General features: G+C 54.4%; 1 protein-coding gene across 1 annotated transcript in view; it reads left to right on the forward strand.

The window, feature by feature from the left end:
• The first annotated feature begins 2,881 nt into the window (after window positions 1–2,881).
• PTP4A3 (protein tyrosine phosphatase 4A3) overlaps window positions 2,882–16,105 on the forward strand; it is a 47,084-nt gene continuing 33,860 nt past the window's right edge. The window contains exon 1 of the mRNA XM_059815297.1: window positions 2,882–2,908. The gene's annotated coding sequence lies outside the window, so the exon portion shown is untranslated. The remainder of the gene's footprint in view (window positions 2,909–16,105) is intronic.

Below are 16,105 nucleotides of genomic sequence, written 5' to 3' on the forward strand. Positions count from 1 at the left end.
CAACCACCACTCTCAGGTTCTCAACTAAATAAAAACAGATTACTGGCATTTGCTGCATCTGAAAGAAAGGCGGATCTGTCATATTCACAAACAGCAAAGGATACAGAAAAACAAACGTATTCCCTCAGAGCCAAATACAGTTCCTCATCGTGCCTGGGAATCCCCACGGAAGGAAAAGGGGTCATGCTGTTTTAACAAGAAAGGATTTGACCAAAAATACCCAACCAACTAGAGCAGCTGCAAAGCTGTTTTTCTTTGTGCTGGATTTTTTGTTTGTTTGTTTCAGTTTTCAATTTTTTGCTTTTAAAGAAAGCATTCGCAGGCGGGTTTCTTAGTTGGTCCCACCATCACCAGCAATAGCAGGAGGACTTCTGCCCTCCAGAGCTTTCACTAAGCTTTGCCAGACTGATTCTAGCACCACCAAAAGCCACGCTTTGAATATTTAATTAAAAACATTGATGTGAATAACAGACAATCTTCTCACCTAGAAAAAGTAGCAGGGAGTCAAACAGCAAAACGCTGTATCTCAATAACAAGGGAAGTAACAGTTTTCTTTCTGTTTTCAGCAGATGCCTATGGCAAGGTGTGAATTTGCTGGTGTCTAATCAAGGTTAAGCTTACGCTATGCCTCCCCGTCGAGAGAGGAAGGGGAGAGCTAGGCGTGCTGATGGAGATGCCTTTTACCCAGCTGCCTGTTTTCAAACTTCCAGAAATTGTATGTCTCTAGTATCCTTTGAAATTGGTCAATAGATGAAAAAATTTTAGCAAAGGATCCATTTTATATATTCATAGACATACACTGCAGTTGCATAAGATTCACTGCATTAAGAAACCTTAGTAAAACTGACTTGTTTCCTTTCCTAATTCTCTTTGTATGATGCATTAAGAAATTCTGAACTTTTTCTTTCCTTTTTTCCAAGGCCTAATCAGCCTTTCTCAAGTTCTGCTGGAGGACTTGTAGATCTTGACAGGTCAGCCCTTAACCAAAGAGGAGGTTTGGTTCCTCCTGGAACTTTTAACGCAGCATGTTCTCAGAAACACCAAGCACTGTCAGGCAGTTCTGATTTAGAGGTCACCGTTTTAGTGCCTTTCAGGGAAGAGGAAAAAAAATCCTTGAAATGAAAGCGTATCTGAGGATCTCCCAATATTCAGCTGCAGTGCCTTCATCCCCACATATTTGTGTATGACTCCTGAGGAATCACCTCAGCCCTCCATGCCTGTTTGTCACCCCAAAAAGCCCTATCCCGCTATTCTTTTAATATCTGCAAAACCCTTGGCTGCCTCCGCGGTGACTTCTGCTAAAAGAGTCCTCAATAAATCAGAAATAAATTAAAAGAGGCAACTCGCGCTGAAGTCGGGTGCTCTGTTCCCATTCCTTTGAGTTTATGGTAGTCCTTTACGCTACGCCACAGATGTAGCCAGGGATTTATAGCCACGAGGGTTGACAACCTGAGGCAAGGCCCTTGGCCGGACAGGCTGAGCGATGGCAGCTCCCGAATCACGCCAATCCCTGGGGCGGCGACCCGCTGGGCGACGCCGCTGCGCCTCACACGTACCCAGCACCGCTAACGGCAAGATGTTAACTACACCCTTTAGAGCGCTTCAGGAATGAGCGGCCTCCTCCCCGCGTCCGGCCTGGCCGGAGGGGGCCCTTGTGGGCCCCTGCCCGGCCTGGGCTGCCTGGGGGAAGCGGGGGGCACCCCTGGGGGAAGCGGGGGGCACCCCTGTACCAAGCCCAGGCCAGTGCTGCCTGCCCCTGCCACCAGGCCTCCCTCCTCGCCTTCCTCTTTGTCTTCCTCATCTTCCTCGTCATCTTTGTAGTTGTCATCTTCTTATCATTATTCTTCTTATTCTCCCTCCTCCTCCTCTTTTTCTTTTTTCTTCCTTTTCTTCTTCTTCTTCCTCCTCCTCCTCCTCTTCTTCTTCTTCCTCATCCTGTTCCTCTTCCTCCTCCTCTTCTTCTTCTTCCTCATCCTCTTCCTCTTCCTCCTCCTCTTCTTCTTCCTCATCTTCTTCCTCCTCATCCTCTTCCTCTTCTTATTCCTCCTCCTCCTCCTCCTCTTCCTCTTCTTCTTCTTCTTCTTCTTCCTCCTCCTCCTCTTCCTCCTCCTCTTCTTCTTCTTCCTCCTCCTCTTCTTCTTCTTCCTCCTCCTCCTCCTCTTCTTCTTCTTCTTCTTCTTCCTCCTCCTCCTCCTCTTCTTCTTCCTCCTCCTCCTCCTCCTCCTCCTCCTCGTCTTCTTCTTCTTCTTCTTCTTCTTCTTCTTCTTCTTCTTCTTCTTCTTCTTCTTCTTCTTCCTCCTCCTCCTCCTCTTCTTCTTCTTCCTCCTCCTCCTCCTCCTCCTCCTCGTCTTCTTCTTCTTCTTCTTCTTCTTCTTCTTCTTCTTCTTCTTCTTCTTCTTCTTCTTCTTCCTCCTCCTCCTCCTCTTCTTCTTCTTCTTCTTCTTCTTCTTCATCTTCTTCTTCTTCTTCTTCTTCCTCCTCCTCCTCCTGCCACATTCACCGCATCCCCTGCGCAATCACCTCATGCCCCACACCTCACTGCTCCCCCTCACTTGGCCCCGCCCACTCCCCTGCAGACACGCCCATTCTCTAGTCACGCCCATGGCATAGCCCCTCCCCCTTATCCACGCCCCCTTCCTAGCCCCGCCCCTTCGCCAGCCCTGCCGTCTGCTCTCTCCCCTTCCCATTGGCTCCCCGGTGCCACGTGACGCCGCGGCCGCGCGCTGCCGGAGCGCGGGGGCGGGCCCCGGCGTGGGCGGGGCCGGGGCGGGCAGGGGGCGCGCGCGCGCGGGCCGGCGGCGGCGGCGGCGGCGGCGGCTGCATGTGCGGGCGCGGGGCGGCCAACGGGGCTGGGCGGGCGGCGCGGAGCAGAGCGGAGCGGGGCGGCACGGCCGGAGCCGGCGAGCAGGTCAGTGCGTGGGACGGGCGCGGCGACGCGAGGGGAGGCGGCGGCGGCGGCGGCGGCACGTGGGGCCGCCCGCGCAACAATGCGGACGGCGGAGGGGGGGCCCCGTGTGCTGCGGAGCGCGGGGCCGGCCGGGCGCGGGGCGATCGCGGGGGGATCCCCGGGGAGGCCGGGGGAAGGCCGGGCGCGGGGCGATCGCGGCGAACGGGGGAGGCCGCGCACGGCGCTGCACGCTGCTGGCCCGGCGGGGGTGGGCGCCGGGCGCGGTGCAATGCCCCCGGAAGCGGTGGGGGGCCGGGCGCGGCGCGCACGGTGCAGCAAGCCCGGTAGCTGCGGGGGGGGGGGGGTCCCGCACAGCCTTGCCCAGCGCGCTTGTCCTAGAAGCAGCAGTGGGGCTGGGGCAGGGCACTGCCCAGTGCAGCCATCCCGGTGGCAGCGGCGGGGGGGGGGAGACATGCGGGATGCTGCACCGTGCAGTGGCCCCGGTGTGGGGGGGGCCGCGGGCGGCGTTGCAGGCTGCAGTCACCCCGCCGGTCCGGTGCCCGGTGCCGCAGGCCAGCAGCACCCAGCAGCACCCAGCAGCACCCAGCAGCGTTGCTCCCTGCCAGGCCCGCGGCGCTGGGCGCGATGCAGAGCGCGGATCAGCGGGCGGGAGCCCTTCCAGGCTCCGAAGGGGCCTCAGCGCTCTGGCAGGGCCGGACGCGGGGCTCAGCCTTTGCAAGAGGCCCAGGGGGGAAGCGCCTACTCCGGGCTGGCCGGTCTTGCCATCCCAACGCACCTTTCCCGCCTCTTCGCAAGAAAACGGCATCGAACGCGCTGGGCTGCGCCCGTCGCATCAGCGGTGGCAGCGGTGACGGCTTCTCCTGGGCCAGAGTTGAGCATGGTTCCCGTTAAGCTAACGAGCCTTTCGCTGGCCCGGCCGTGGCCCGGGGGATTCGGGAGGCCGGCGGGCCCCGCCGCGCGAGCAGGCAGGTCGTGTAGCAGGAGGACACCCCACGCCATGCCTTTCTCTGCCGTAGGTAAGGTGGATTTTGCGTGCGGCTGGAATTACTAATCCGAGCAATTAGCTGGGAATCTGGCAAGTTTGCGCTGCTGCCAATTTGCAGTTGATTTGGTTACGGCTTCATCTTTCTGCTCAAAGGAGCTGAGACGTAAACGGGGCGACTGAGCGTCTGGAGCTGCTGGGTTGGTTTTTTGTGCATCCTTCTCGCTGAAGGCGGATCAGCAAGCAAACGGCTTTCATGAAGTCGTGTATTTATTGAGAGCAGTGGAAAAAGAGTAGCTTGGATAAATGGGGCCGGTGACTTGTTTGTATACTGTCATGAATCTCCCTACCCTGTTGTAAGCCGGATTTAAATTCCACTGTTGTAATGATTGCTAGTTTTTTGATCATATTGTTGCTACTAGCATGTGTTGAAAATGCTGCTGGTGGATTTAAAGCTGGGGGCTTTGTACACCCACCAATATTCTGCACCGATATTTATCTACATCCAGGAACTTGATAGCCTGTTGTCACTAGGCTTCAGAGTTAACCATCCAGGTGCTGGCTAGCGGAGGCTGTTGCAGCACAGTCCCCAGCACAGCTGCTTCTTGGGGACGTCAGATGCTAGTAGCAGCCGCCAAATTTGACACGTGGACAAGTGGAGGAAGAGACTTTTAACCTTTGGTAAATGCTCCAACCTGAAATTCGTTCCTTAGGGAAAGCGATACTTCTGTTAACTTTCACGAGGCTGAAAATAGTCGCGCCACTGGAGCCCCGCGAGCCTTCGCCCCGTTGGCTCCGCTTACAGAGAGCGCTGCTTGCAGAAGCAAAAAGCTTTCATTACAGCTATTTTAGTTTTATTTTCATGTCTGTCTTGATAGCTCAAAAATCACTCCCCGGCTTCCAGTCGAGGCGGTCCCCAATGAGAAGCATCCGCTGGGATCGGCCTCTTAAGTCTGTTATTTTGATTTGACGGCAGAAGTGCCCATAGATATGTCAAAAAAACCCCGGCATTTAGGCACGTTTCCAGCTTAATCATCCCCTGCAAGCGATGGAAATCAGTGGCTTGAAATCCAACAGCATTGATATTAAAATAGCAAACAGTAAACATTGGCTCCTATCAATAACTTTAATTATGGTTTGGGTTTTGTCTTAAATAGGCGCTTGTTGCCATAGGGAAATAAAAGTTTAGCATCCAGACGTGCTCAGCGGGGTGGTAGCGTCTTTTGGACGTGGCGTAACGTGCTTTTCTAGCATAAATTAAAATAAAAGAGGGTTTTAGCGGCGTAGCGTGCTGTTGTGTAAGAAAATTGCAAACTTTCGGGCTGAGACCGCGTGGTTTCTGGGCACCGTGTGCTGCGGCGTGTTGGTGGACGGCGTTCCCGGGCGGCTTCAGACGGGGAGAGCGAGTTTTACCGCTCCGGAGCTGAACCCCGCTGGGGTTTTTCAGCTATAAAATGAAGTGCAGAGGAGGCTTCGTGCTTGCCAGTGACAGCCAAACCGAAAGCAAAAATACACACCCGTGAAAGGTTTCTTTTTTTTTTTTTTGGTCATTGACAGAAAAGGAAAGTGCCGGTCCAGGGGCGGATGTGAAGTCCCGTGTTCACTACGCTCCGGACCTGGAAAATATGGATTGCAGCACGTGGCGGGGGCGTGCACGGCTCCCCCGCCCGTTTTACATCTTTTCTTTTTCCCCCTCTGATTTTATCCAACGTTGAGGGAGGGAAGCAGCACCCTTCGGGCCGTTAAACCTTCATTTTTGCCAAGTTACGCCGCTTTGTGAACACGAGACGTGGCCGGATTCCTGTGGCAAGGAGCCCTTAAAATTTTAACGGCTCTACCTATAAATATAGTCGCCGTGAAAGGCAATCCGGCTTTTAAAAAAAAAAAAAAATGCTCTTTTTTTAGTCCCACTGACCTGCCTGACTTTAGCGCAATGCGATGCATCTCCAGCCGGGCGGTGATGGCAAGGCAGCGCCGAGCATTAAGTCTTTTAATTCCTTTTGCTAATTTTTGTGAAGAATGGGTGCAAACAGAGAAAAAAATTTCATTTTTGATGTTCGGATAATTGGAGGGGGTGGGACGGTGAGGTTGGCTCTGTCCAGCCATGTGGCTTTTCCAGAGGGACCTTTGCTGATCGCTTGGGTCCCCGGGAGCTGCCGCACCGCGGGGCGATGCAGGATGGGGGATGAAGGAGCCTGGAGCATCCCTTGGGTGCGCAGCGACGTCCCGGGGTGAAAATTAAAGCCCCAAAAAAAAAATTAAAGAAAGAAAAAAAGCTGTCTGCCACCTCTCCCCGGAGGTGTCTGGGCTCACCCGGCTCCTCTCTGATGCAACCGTGGGAGCTCGGGGGCCGGTTTTGGGCATGCCTGGGGTTGCCCAGGGACGGGCTGGCCCCGGGAGCGGGTACGGCGTGTTCTGCTGGGTGCCTCTCCCCACCGACGGGACCCCCCGCCAGCCCCACACGATGCAGTGGGGCGATGGCCACCGTACACATCCCAGTGAAGAGACCGGCTGCCTGCAGGGCTTGGATTTAGCTGGAAAACCTAAAAAAAAAAGGGGGTTTTGCAGCTTAGCGATGCTTTTCTGCGTGCCCTGCGCTTACATGACAGAAATCCACCTTCGTGGCCGAGGCGGCTTTGGCGTGAAGCCCTGGGTCGCCTCGCAGTGCAAAAACCTGCCGGGGTTTTTCGGCTGGAAAGCGGGCGAGAGCGGGGCGGGGGATCTCGCCACGGCAAATTGCTGCGTGTGCAGTTGGGCGAAGTGCTGAGCCTGGGCTGCGCGGGAGCTGCAGACAGGCTCCTCACGTGACCGTCTGAATTTCAGATGATTGCTGGACCACTTTGCCAACAGCCTCTCGCGGCTCATCAGCTGCAATATCCCTTCTTTTTTCCCTTTTTTTTTTTTTTTCCCACCACCCCCCTGCTTTTTCCCTTTTTCTTCCCCACCCTGCCTGATTTCCAAGCTGAAGCAGGAGGGGTGAATACGACACGGAGGGTGGCTGCAGCTGCGCAGGGTCTGTATCCAAATGGTTTCCTGGAAGGCAAGTTTTTTTGCGTTCTTTTTTTTTTTTTTATCTTAGAAATATTTTTACTGCGGGTCTCTCATATCTGGGCTGTTCGAATGTCAGGTTTCGTTTCCCATGACATGGAGCGATTAGAGGAGGGTGGGAAAGGAGGGGCTGAATGCTTTTTTACGTGCAGATCCCTCTGCAGCGGTCTCGTAGCCGATCGATGGTAAATGTGTTCCCTCTCATCTTTGCGATAGTTCTCGGCGATTTCCTCTTTTATGTCACTGCAGTTAATGAGATGTTTGACTTGGGAGCTGGGGGCGATGTGGCATGTTATCGCGTTGCGAGGAAGCCGGGGGGGGTGACGAGTTCCCGCACAGACTTGTGCTGGGGAAGATGGTATCGATGCAACCTTTCAGGCTGGGGAGAGCAGCTGCGTTTGGAGCCAAACCGTTGCCTTTCACCCTTAATGAACCTGAGCTGGCTGCATCTAATGATTTTATTTTATTGTGACAATGATTATTTTTCCTTCGAATACTGAGAGAAGCAACTCAATCCTCTATATCAGCTGCATTGCCGGAGTCAAGGGTGCACCCCTGGATTTTTTTAAGCCAACTGTACCTCCCTGACTGGACTTTGATTTATTTTTTTTCCCCCTTTTTTTTTTTTTTGATCCCCTGAAGCATTGCACAAGGCCACTTGATGGCTTTTTTGTGTCGACGTTGGGGTGACAACGCAGGTGCGGTGCCTGCAGAGCCAGAGCCCTCTCCAGGAGGGTCATTGACTGTGTCTTTTCAGTCCCCTGCATGTTGCCAGTTGATTATAGAGTTAATAAAGCGTTGCTGTTGTACGCGCCTTGACCAGAAATAGCGTCCCTCCCTGCCGCGGTTTGCAAGGCCAGCTTGTCGAGAGCGGGTGAGTTGGTCAATAAACGCTCCGAGCGGCACCCTTGGGAGTTCTGCACCGAAATGGAAACGCCTGTGTCCTTCAGCCCTTCCCTCCTTGCCAAGTTGTTTTCTTCCCCCACTCCTTCTTCAACCTGCCACTCAAACCCTCTCCTTTCGGCTGTGTTTTTCCACAAGTGTCTTTCGAGCATGACAGTAGGGAGAAGAAAGCCGGCGCGGGGCCACGGGCACCGTGACGCAGGGGGCTGATGCCTATCAGCCCAACCCTCGCCTGTGGCTTTGGGGGGCCCCTTCCCTCCGGGTGACTCGGCGGCTGCCGGCTGTCCGCGCGGCGCAGGTGGGTTCGCATCCGGCGGCGGTTGGGCACGGGGCTGCCTCTACCCGCCACCAGACCCATCCTCTTCCAGGGCTACCACCTCATCTCTAGGGTTGGAGTCAGATAGCCTGGCCGGGGTGACCAAGATGTCCCCGTGTAGGTGCGGAGCGGAGAAGGGCTCCAAAACCCTCTCAGGACAACGGGGTGGTCGGAGGGGCATGGAGGTTTGCAAGAGGAATGACTGCAGCACCGGTGGTGGCATCTTCCAATCTTCAAGCAGGACCTGTTGCTCGAGGTCCTGCCCATGCTCAGACACAGACTTCCATCGGTGATTTTGCTCAATAACCCCTTTTTTTTTTTTTTCCTTAAGAACAAAATGCTTCTTAAAAAGCAACGTGCCACCAGCACGTTGGGACGTTGGCGTGGTTTTTTGGAGAGTCACAGCCTCCCAGCTCTGCTCTCGCTCCAGGGAAGAAGCAACGCGGTTGGGTGCAATTTTGAGCCCTTACGGGAACAGGATCTTAAAGAACCCCACCACATCCAAGCTAAGCAAGCTCACACCCTCCTTGCTGGGCGCGGGAGTTAATTTTTCTTGCTTCTGCCACGCGCAACAGCCCTCTCCGTGCTGCTCCTGCAACCTGGGGCAAGGGGAAATTCGGGTGCAACTCCAGGCAGCGCTGGCTCGGCACATGTTCCCAAGCTGGGCGGCCGCCCGGGGCCCGCTTCATGCGAACGGGGTCAGCAGCTGGGAAATTACAGAGCAAAGTGCCTCCCTGGTAATTCCCAGCTGCCGTTAAAGCGGCTTTAAAATAAATTCCCTCAAAGAGCAATTCCAAGTATTTGAGGGTTTGAACTTTTCCGGAGAAGGGTTTGGGAGCTGCCGGTTACTGCGCTGCGCCCTGGCACGGTGGGGAAATGCGCCAAGGGAATCGCCTTGATTCTCCCAACCTCTAGAAAACACTTTTTTAAAGTACGTTTATTTACTAGCTGCGTGTGCAACACGGTGGTCAGAAACGGAGCGCAAAGCTTGCGTTAAACTGGGAAGACGGGTTGCTGAGCAGTGTCCCGGGCTGCAGGCAATGCCCAGGCTCGGCGACCCTCACCGTGCCATCGTACCTGGCCACCAGCGCTTACCCAGGGGTGCAGCCCAGCCGGGCGCCCCTCACCGCGCATTCCTGGGCCGGCTCTGCTTGGTAACGTGGGCACAACAGAAAACAAACTTTGCAGCGAGCCTTGCTCTCCCAGAGCCCCTGAAGCTTGCTTAAAAAAAAAAAAAAAATACTTTGGAGCAATGTGGTCTTTTTTTTTTTTTTTTCCTTTTTTTTTTCTCATGCTCGTGAAAATTCTCATACCAAACCAGTAACCTCCGCTGCCCCCGGTTCATTATTTTTTAAGGTGGCTTTAGGGGGCATTTAAGGCTTGTCCCAGCCTCTGCGTCCCCTCTCCTGCACCCCGTCGGTGCCAAATTATAGCTTTCTGCTTGTTTGGGTGGCAGGCAGAAAAACAGGCGTTTTGGTCAACAAACAGGAAAATTTGTCTCATCCCCACCCCGAAAGGCTCTGGATGTCCGTGCGCTGGTGCTCCCCCGGGGTGATGCATCTCGGGGGTGCAACCTGCTGCTCCCGGGGCTGTCCCCATGAGGCTGGGTACCCCCGAGCTGGGGACAGCCAAGCTTTTCCCTGCAGGGACAGCGCTGGGTTCCTGCCAAAATCCCCTCTCCGGGGCCCTGCCGCCGGTGCAAGCTCAGCCAGGCTGAAGGCTGGTGATAAAACCCCTGATCCGGGTCACATCCCGCCCCTCTCAGTGCCCCGCACGGAAGGGATGCTGATAACGGGGCCGCATCCAGGCAGGGAGCTTGCACCTCTGCGTGCGCGTTCAAAGGGATGAACTGAGCTGGTTTGGGGTAAAACCACCCTAGGAACCCCACTGCAGTGGGGATTTCCTTCCCGCGCGCCCTTCATTGCCGTGGCTCAGCCGCTCCCAGCTCAGACCGATTTTGTTTGTGGGCTTCCCTTTGCTCTGGAAGCTTCTTAATTAACTTTCTATGATGTATGTAATTTTTAAAATATTTTTTTTCCTGCGTGGACATGGCAGAGCTGTCTCCCGCGGTGGGAGAAAACGCATCTCGCTTCTTAAGGACAGGGAAATTGCACAGGGAGGTTTGCCGTGGACGGGACAGCAATGGGTGCAGTCCCAGCCTGAAGTCGCATCCACCGGACCACACACTTAGTTCTCTTATTTTTTTTTTTCCCTCCAGCCCCTTAGGCTTTTTTTTGTTGTTGTTCTTGTTGTTGTTGTTGTTGCTCCTCTCTGAATTCCTTCTAATTTGCAGGCTCGCTGCCAGCATACAACGCGCTATAAAAAGGGGACTTGTTCTTCAAGCTTCCCTCCGGTACACGGCATTTGCACAAACAGCAACACGCTTGACGAGTATCACAGAATCATTAAGGTTGGAAAAGACCTTTAAGATTATCAAGTCCAACCATCAACCCAACACCACCATGCCCTGTTATTACTGAAATGCGCGTAGGGTGCTTGGGGAGTAGAGCCGCTGCCTTAAGACAAGCCAAGCTGAATTTCACGGAGGGCCCTGAGCCCAAATCCCGGTCGGTGTTTAAGCTCCTGTCAGCTGGAAAAATGGAGCCGTGCTTTTTTATTTTTCTCCCCGTGCAGCATCCCTTGCTCCAAGAGCAAGCGGATGCGGTTTGCATCCTCCGTACCCCACCGGCGCTGGTACGGCCCCCGGGCGGGATGCGGGCTGCAGCAGAAGAGCCGCATCCCACCGAAGCCAGCCCCAGGGCCACCACCGATTTTTGGCTGCTCTGGAGGCTGGTCCCCTGCACCATCGCAGGCAGCCGTGATGCAAACCCCCTGCCAGCTTCCTTCTTAAAACTAATGAGCCGTTTGACCCTGGCAAGTCCTCCGGGAAAGCCGCTGCCGGAGCCTTGCTGCTCGCACGGATACAAACTGCTCTCGTTTCCAGCTTAAATTTATTTGTGGATGACTTGTACTCGGTTGGCCTTGTTCTTCTTGTACCCGCACTGGCTTTTAGCTCGGATGGCTCTTTTCCCTGCTCTGGTATTTATCTTCTGGCGGGCTGTACCAAGTGCCCTGGGTCTGCCAACCGAAATCAGCCCAGTGCTCCTGGCTGAGACGGGATGGAGGGGGCGTAAAGGCACTGAGGTTTCCCCATCCCTGCGGTGGAGACAGCCCCAGTGACTCGCATTGCACCTCATCCTCCCGTGGACAGAGGAAATGCCTCTCGACATCCTCACCAGGGATGGTCCCAGCCTGCAGAAGGACACCCCAACCATCCTTCCCGCTGACAAAGGCTCTCCAATTCATAGCCGTCACCTGATATCATTAGCATGCTCCTCTTTTGCAGTGCAAAAGCCATTTTGGCAGAGAATGAGGGTTTTTTCCTAATGCAACCTTCAGTAAAACCCTTCCCTCTCCTTTCGCTTGGCGACCTTGGGTAGCGGCACGACTGCTCGTGCTCCAGCCCGTGCTAATCTCGTGCTAATCTCAGCCCTGGTCTTCTGAAGCAGAAGTTTCCTGTACACGGCTGTGCCAGGCACTTTGCTCAAAGGCTGAAGTGGATTTACAACACTTCACTTCATCAGAGCAAAATATGCACGCGACTCCTTACCACCGGCCCCGCTCTGGGTGTGTTGGACCATCTGGGCTGCAATATGTTTTGATAAAAACCTGTACTGCATTTGCGTGGCAAGGTTTTGGTAGTGGGGGGCTACAGGGCTGGCTTCTGTGAGAAGCTGCTAGAAGCTTCCCCTGTGTCCGATAGAGCCAATTCCAGCCGGCTCCACGATGGACCTGCCGCTGGCCAAGGCTGAGCCCATCAGCGACGGTGGTAGCACCTCTGGGATAACAGATCTAAGAAGGGGAAGAACAACTGCGCAAGGGCAGCCGGGGAAGAGAGGAGTGAGAATATGTGAGAGAAACAACTCTGCAGACCCCAAGGTCAGTGCAGAAGGAGGGGAGGAGGTACTCCAGGCGCTGGAGCAGAGATTCCCCTGCAGCCCCTGGTGAAGAAGACCATGGTGAGGCAGGCTGTGCCCTGCAGCCCATGGAGGTCCACGGTGGAGCAGATATCCACCTGCAGCCCATGGAGGACCCCACACCGGAGCAGGTGGATGCCCGAAGGAGACTGTGACCCTGTGGGAAGCCCACACTGGAGCAGGCTTCTGGCAGGACCTGTGGAGCCGTGGAGAGAGGAGCCCACGCTGGAGCAGGTTTGCTGGCAGGACTTGTGACCCCGCGGGGGACCCACGCTGGAGCAGTCTGTCCCTGCACCCTGTGGAAGGGACCCACGCTGGAGCAGTTCGTGAAGAACTGCAGCCCGTGGGATGGACCCACGTTGGAGGAGTTTGTGGAGGACTGTCTCCTGTGGGAGGGACCCCACGCTGGAGCAGGGGAAGAGTGTGAGGAGTCCTCCTCCTAAGGAGGAGGGAGCGGTGGAGACGTGTGGTGAAATGACTGCAAGCTCCATTCCCCATCCGTCTGTGCCACTGAGGGAGAGGAGGCAGAGAATTCGGGAGTGAAGTTGAGCCTGGGAAGAAGGTTCAATAAGGCCAAGTGCCGGGTCCTGCACTTGGGTCACAAGAACCCCATACAACGCTACAGGCTTGGGGACGAGTGGCTGGAAAGCTGCCCCGCAGAAAAGGACCTGGGGGTGTTGGTTGACGGCCGGCTGAATATGAGCCAGCAGTGTGCCCAGGTGGCCAAGAAGGCCAACGGCATCCTGGCTTGTATCAGAAATGGTGTGGCCAGCAGGAGCAGGGAGGTGATCGTGCCCCTGTACTCGGCTCTGGTGAGGCCGCACCTCGAATACTGTGTTCAGTTTTGGGGCCCCTCACTACAAGAAGGACATTGAGGTGCTGGAGCGTGTCCAGAGAAGGGCGACGAAGCTGGTGAGGGGTCTGGAGCACAAGTCTGATGAGGAGCGACTGAGGGAACTGGGGTTGTTCAGTCTGGAGAAGAGGAGGCTGAGGGGAGACCTCATCGCTCTCTACAATTACCTGAAAGGGGGTTGCAGAGAGGTGGGTGTTGGTCTCTTCTCCCAAGTGATGGGTGACAGGACAAGAGGAAATGGCCTCAGGTTGCACCAGGGGAGGTTCAGGCTGGATATTAGGCAAAATTTCTTTACTGAGAGAGTGGTGAGACACTGGAATAAACTGCCCAGGGAAGTGGTGGAGTCACCATCCCTGGAGGTGTTCAAGGAACGTGTGGACGTGGCATTGTGGGACATGGTTTAATGGGCATGGTGGTGTTAGTTGATGGTTGGACTTGATGGTCTTACAGGTCTTTTCCAACCTTAGTGATTCTGTGATTCTGTGAAGGGAGGGGTAGGGCAAAGATGTTTTTAAGATTTGGTTTTATTTCTCATTATCCTACTCTGATTTGATTGGTAATAAATTCTATTAATTTCCCCAAGGTGAGCCTGTTTTGCCTATGACGGGAATGTGAGGGATCTCCCTGTCCTTACCTCGACCCACGAGCCTTTCGTTGTATTTTCTCTCCCCTGTCCAGCCGAGGAAGGGGAGTGATAGAGCGGCTTTGGTGGGCACCTGGCATCCAGCCAGGGTCAACCCACCGCAAAACCCCACCGAGGGGGTTTGAGGCTTTGTGCATGAGATCTTCCAAAACTGCGCTCAGGGTGATGGCTGGGAGCCTGCTCAGCTATAGGAAGAGCTGCAAGATGTTTGCTTTCCGCCCAGGAGTGGTGATTTCTCACCTTGTGGTCTCATTTCCCCCACCCATTCTTTTCCCTGCCACATTCGACATCTTTGCTGCAGGTTTTCTTTGCATGCCGATGCATTTTTGCACTTTCTTTGGAAGGTCTGTACTTATTCCTGGTGATGCTGAGACGCTGGTTTGTCCACCCCGATTTGGACCCGTGCCGCCTTCTTGGCAGGCGGAGCTCGGCTGGTACCTTTGATGGAAAGAAAGGTGCTCCAGGTGCCATCACTCACCAGTTCCTTACTTCCTCCAAGTTTTCCTTTAGTTAAGAACCTATTTTTGTTTATTTTTTTTCATGCCGTCTAATCTAAACTGCATCAGCATGTGTCCATTTGAGGCAGAATTTTATATTCCTCTGCAGTGTCCTTCTGTCATGCCGTGCCCTCATTAAGTGATGTGTAAATTGGCATCATCGAGGAGGAGTTGGGCTCTGCGGTTATTAGCAGGATTGCTCTCATCTCCCACAGTTTCCAGTGAAGCTGCTCGGTTGGTACAACGCAATTCTCCCTAATGCTCGTCTCCACTGTCGGGGAGAGCGATGCTAATCCAGTTCTGAGGATCAGTGGCAGATTCCTGGGAGGAAACCAGCAGACCCCGTCACACCTTTCCATGTTAAGTGATTTTTGACCCCGAGCTCCTCTTCTCCAGGCCATGGTTGTTTAGTACATCACGTTGAGCATTAACTTTCCACTCCAAGTCTTTTCCAAGCAGCTCCAGCGCAGGAGCACATCACATTGTGCGCTCGGTGATGGTATCGCTGGTTTTGCTTTTTGCGTCGCATTTTCTCGCCGCCTGAATCAGCATCCACACATTCCAGCACTCACGGTGGGTGCAGCTGGGCATTTTCTCCCTGCCGTTGATTTTCCTTGTTTCTCTCTCCCCGTTTATTTGATTTCTCGCTGTATTTAAAGCCGGGGTGGTCAGCGCGTGTTTTGCAACCTTCTGCTCCTGTTACTCATTTCTTAGAAACGAAGGGGAAGGAACCACAAGCAATAAAGAGCCTGCGGTTTGAGGACTGCCTGTTTATTTGTCAAAGCTAGAAATGCAGCGGCTGAAGAGGACAAGAGGAAATCCTCAGTGCAAATGTACCTCAATTAAATTCAGGCTTGCGTAAGTCAGAACTTGGGGGGGGCATAGCCGTAGCAGCTGGAGGAGGGAGATTTCCTCCTGCTGCAGTTTTAGATGGAGGTGTTACCACTGCCATTACTGCAAATAACATCTTACTTTTGCCTTTTGCGCCTCATTTTTGTACCCCCCAGGCTGGCTTTCCTGTACCGTGCCCGGCTGGCGCTGGGGGAGCAGTGGTGCCCATCTTGGTGGCGTCGTGGCACCCCTTGCAGAGGGATTGCATGTGGCTGGTGGCAAGTGTGTGGGTATAAACCAGCCCCAGGGCTGCAAATGCTGGCGAGGAGGCTGAGGCTGGCCATTAACTGCTGGGGAGAGGGGATGAAGAGCAGCAGGTTGGCTCAGATGCCAAAGCCAAAGATGCTCTGAAGCCCAAAAAGGATAAAAATAGGTGTCTGGATCATTCAAGAGGGTTTGAGGACCGCTTAAGATCTTCTCCCTCGGAAGCAGCAATTACCAGATGAAAGGGAACGTCTTCGCCCAGGCGTTTTGGAGCATCTGTTTTGAATTTCGCGCATGCATTTGGGGAAGCGGGGAAGGTTGCTCGCTGGGTTGATAGCTGGGCAAGGCGGAGGGTGTCCTTCAGGGGATACGATTGGCTGCTTATGAAACCTGTTTCGATACCAGGAGCGATTTCCACATCTCTCCTTCTTTTCAGACTGTGTTGTCACTAACTTTCCAAAGCGCTAACGCTGGGCACGAGCCGGATTTCTGCTCGTGGGAGGGTGAGGGGCCGACTCCTCATGAAGCGGCGACGAGGGGGACGCGCACGAGTTTTTCTTTTTCCGTTTTGCCCCTCCTCGCTACAGAGGAGGCATTGGCATGTAATCACCACCGGCTTTAATCCAGCCAGACCAACTGTCTTTCTGGCAAACGCAAATACAATAGGAGCCAAAGGTTATTGCACGCCCTAAATAAAACCATTTCAGCCCCTGGGCCTCACCCAAGCCCAGTCCACAAAGCATCCAGGACTGGTTCGGTTCAGTTTTCTGGAGCCCGGGAGACTTGGTTTGATGGCAATGACCCATAACTTTATTTTTTTCCTTAGTTTCCCCCTGCAAAGCCACCTGCACGCTTGCGGCTGCCACGGCACCTGCCAGGAGCA

Source organism: Gavia stellata, chromosome 3 (genome assembly GCF_030936135.1).
Source record: "Gavia stellata isolate bGavSte3 chromosome 3, bGavSte3.hap2, whole genome shotgun sequence".
NCBI classification, from domain to species: Eukaryota; Metazoa; Chordata; class Aves; order Gaviiformes; family Gaviidae; genus Gavia; species Gavia stellata.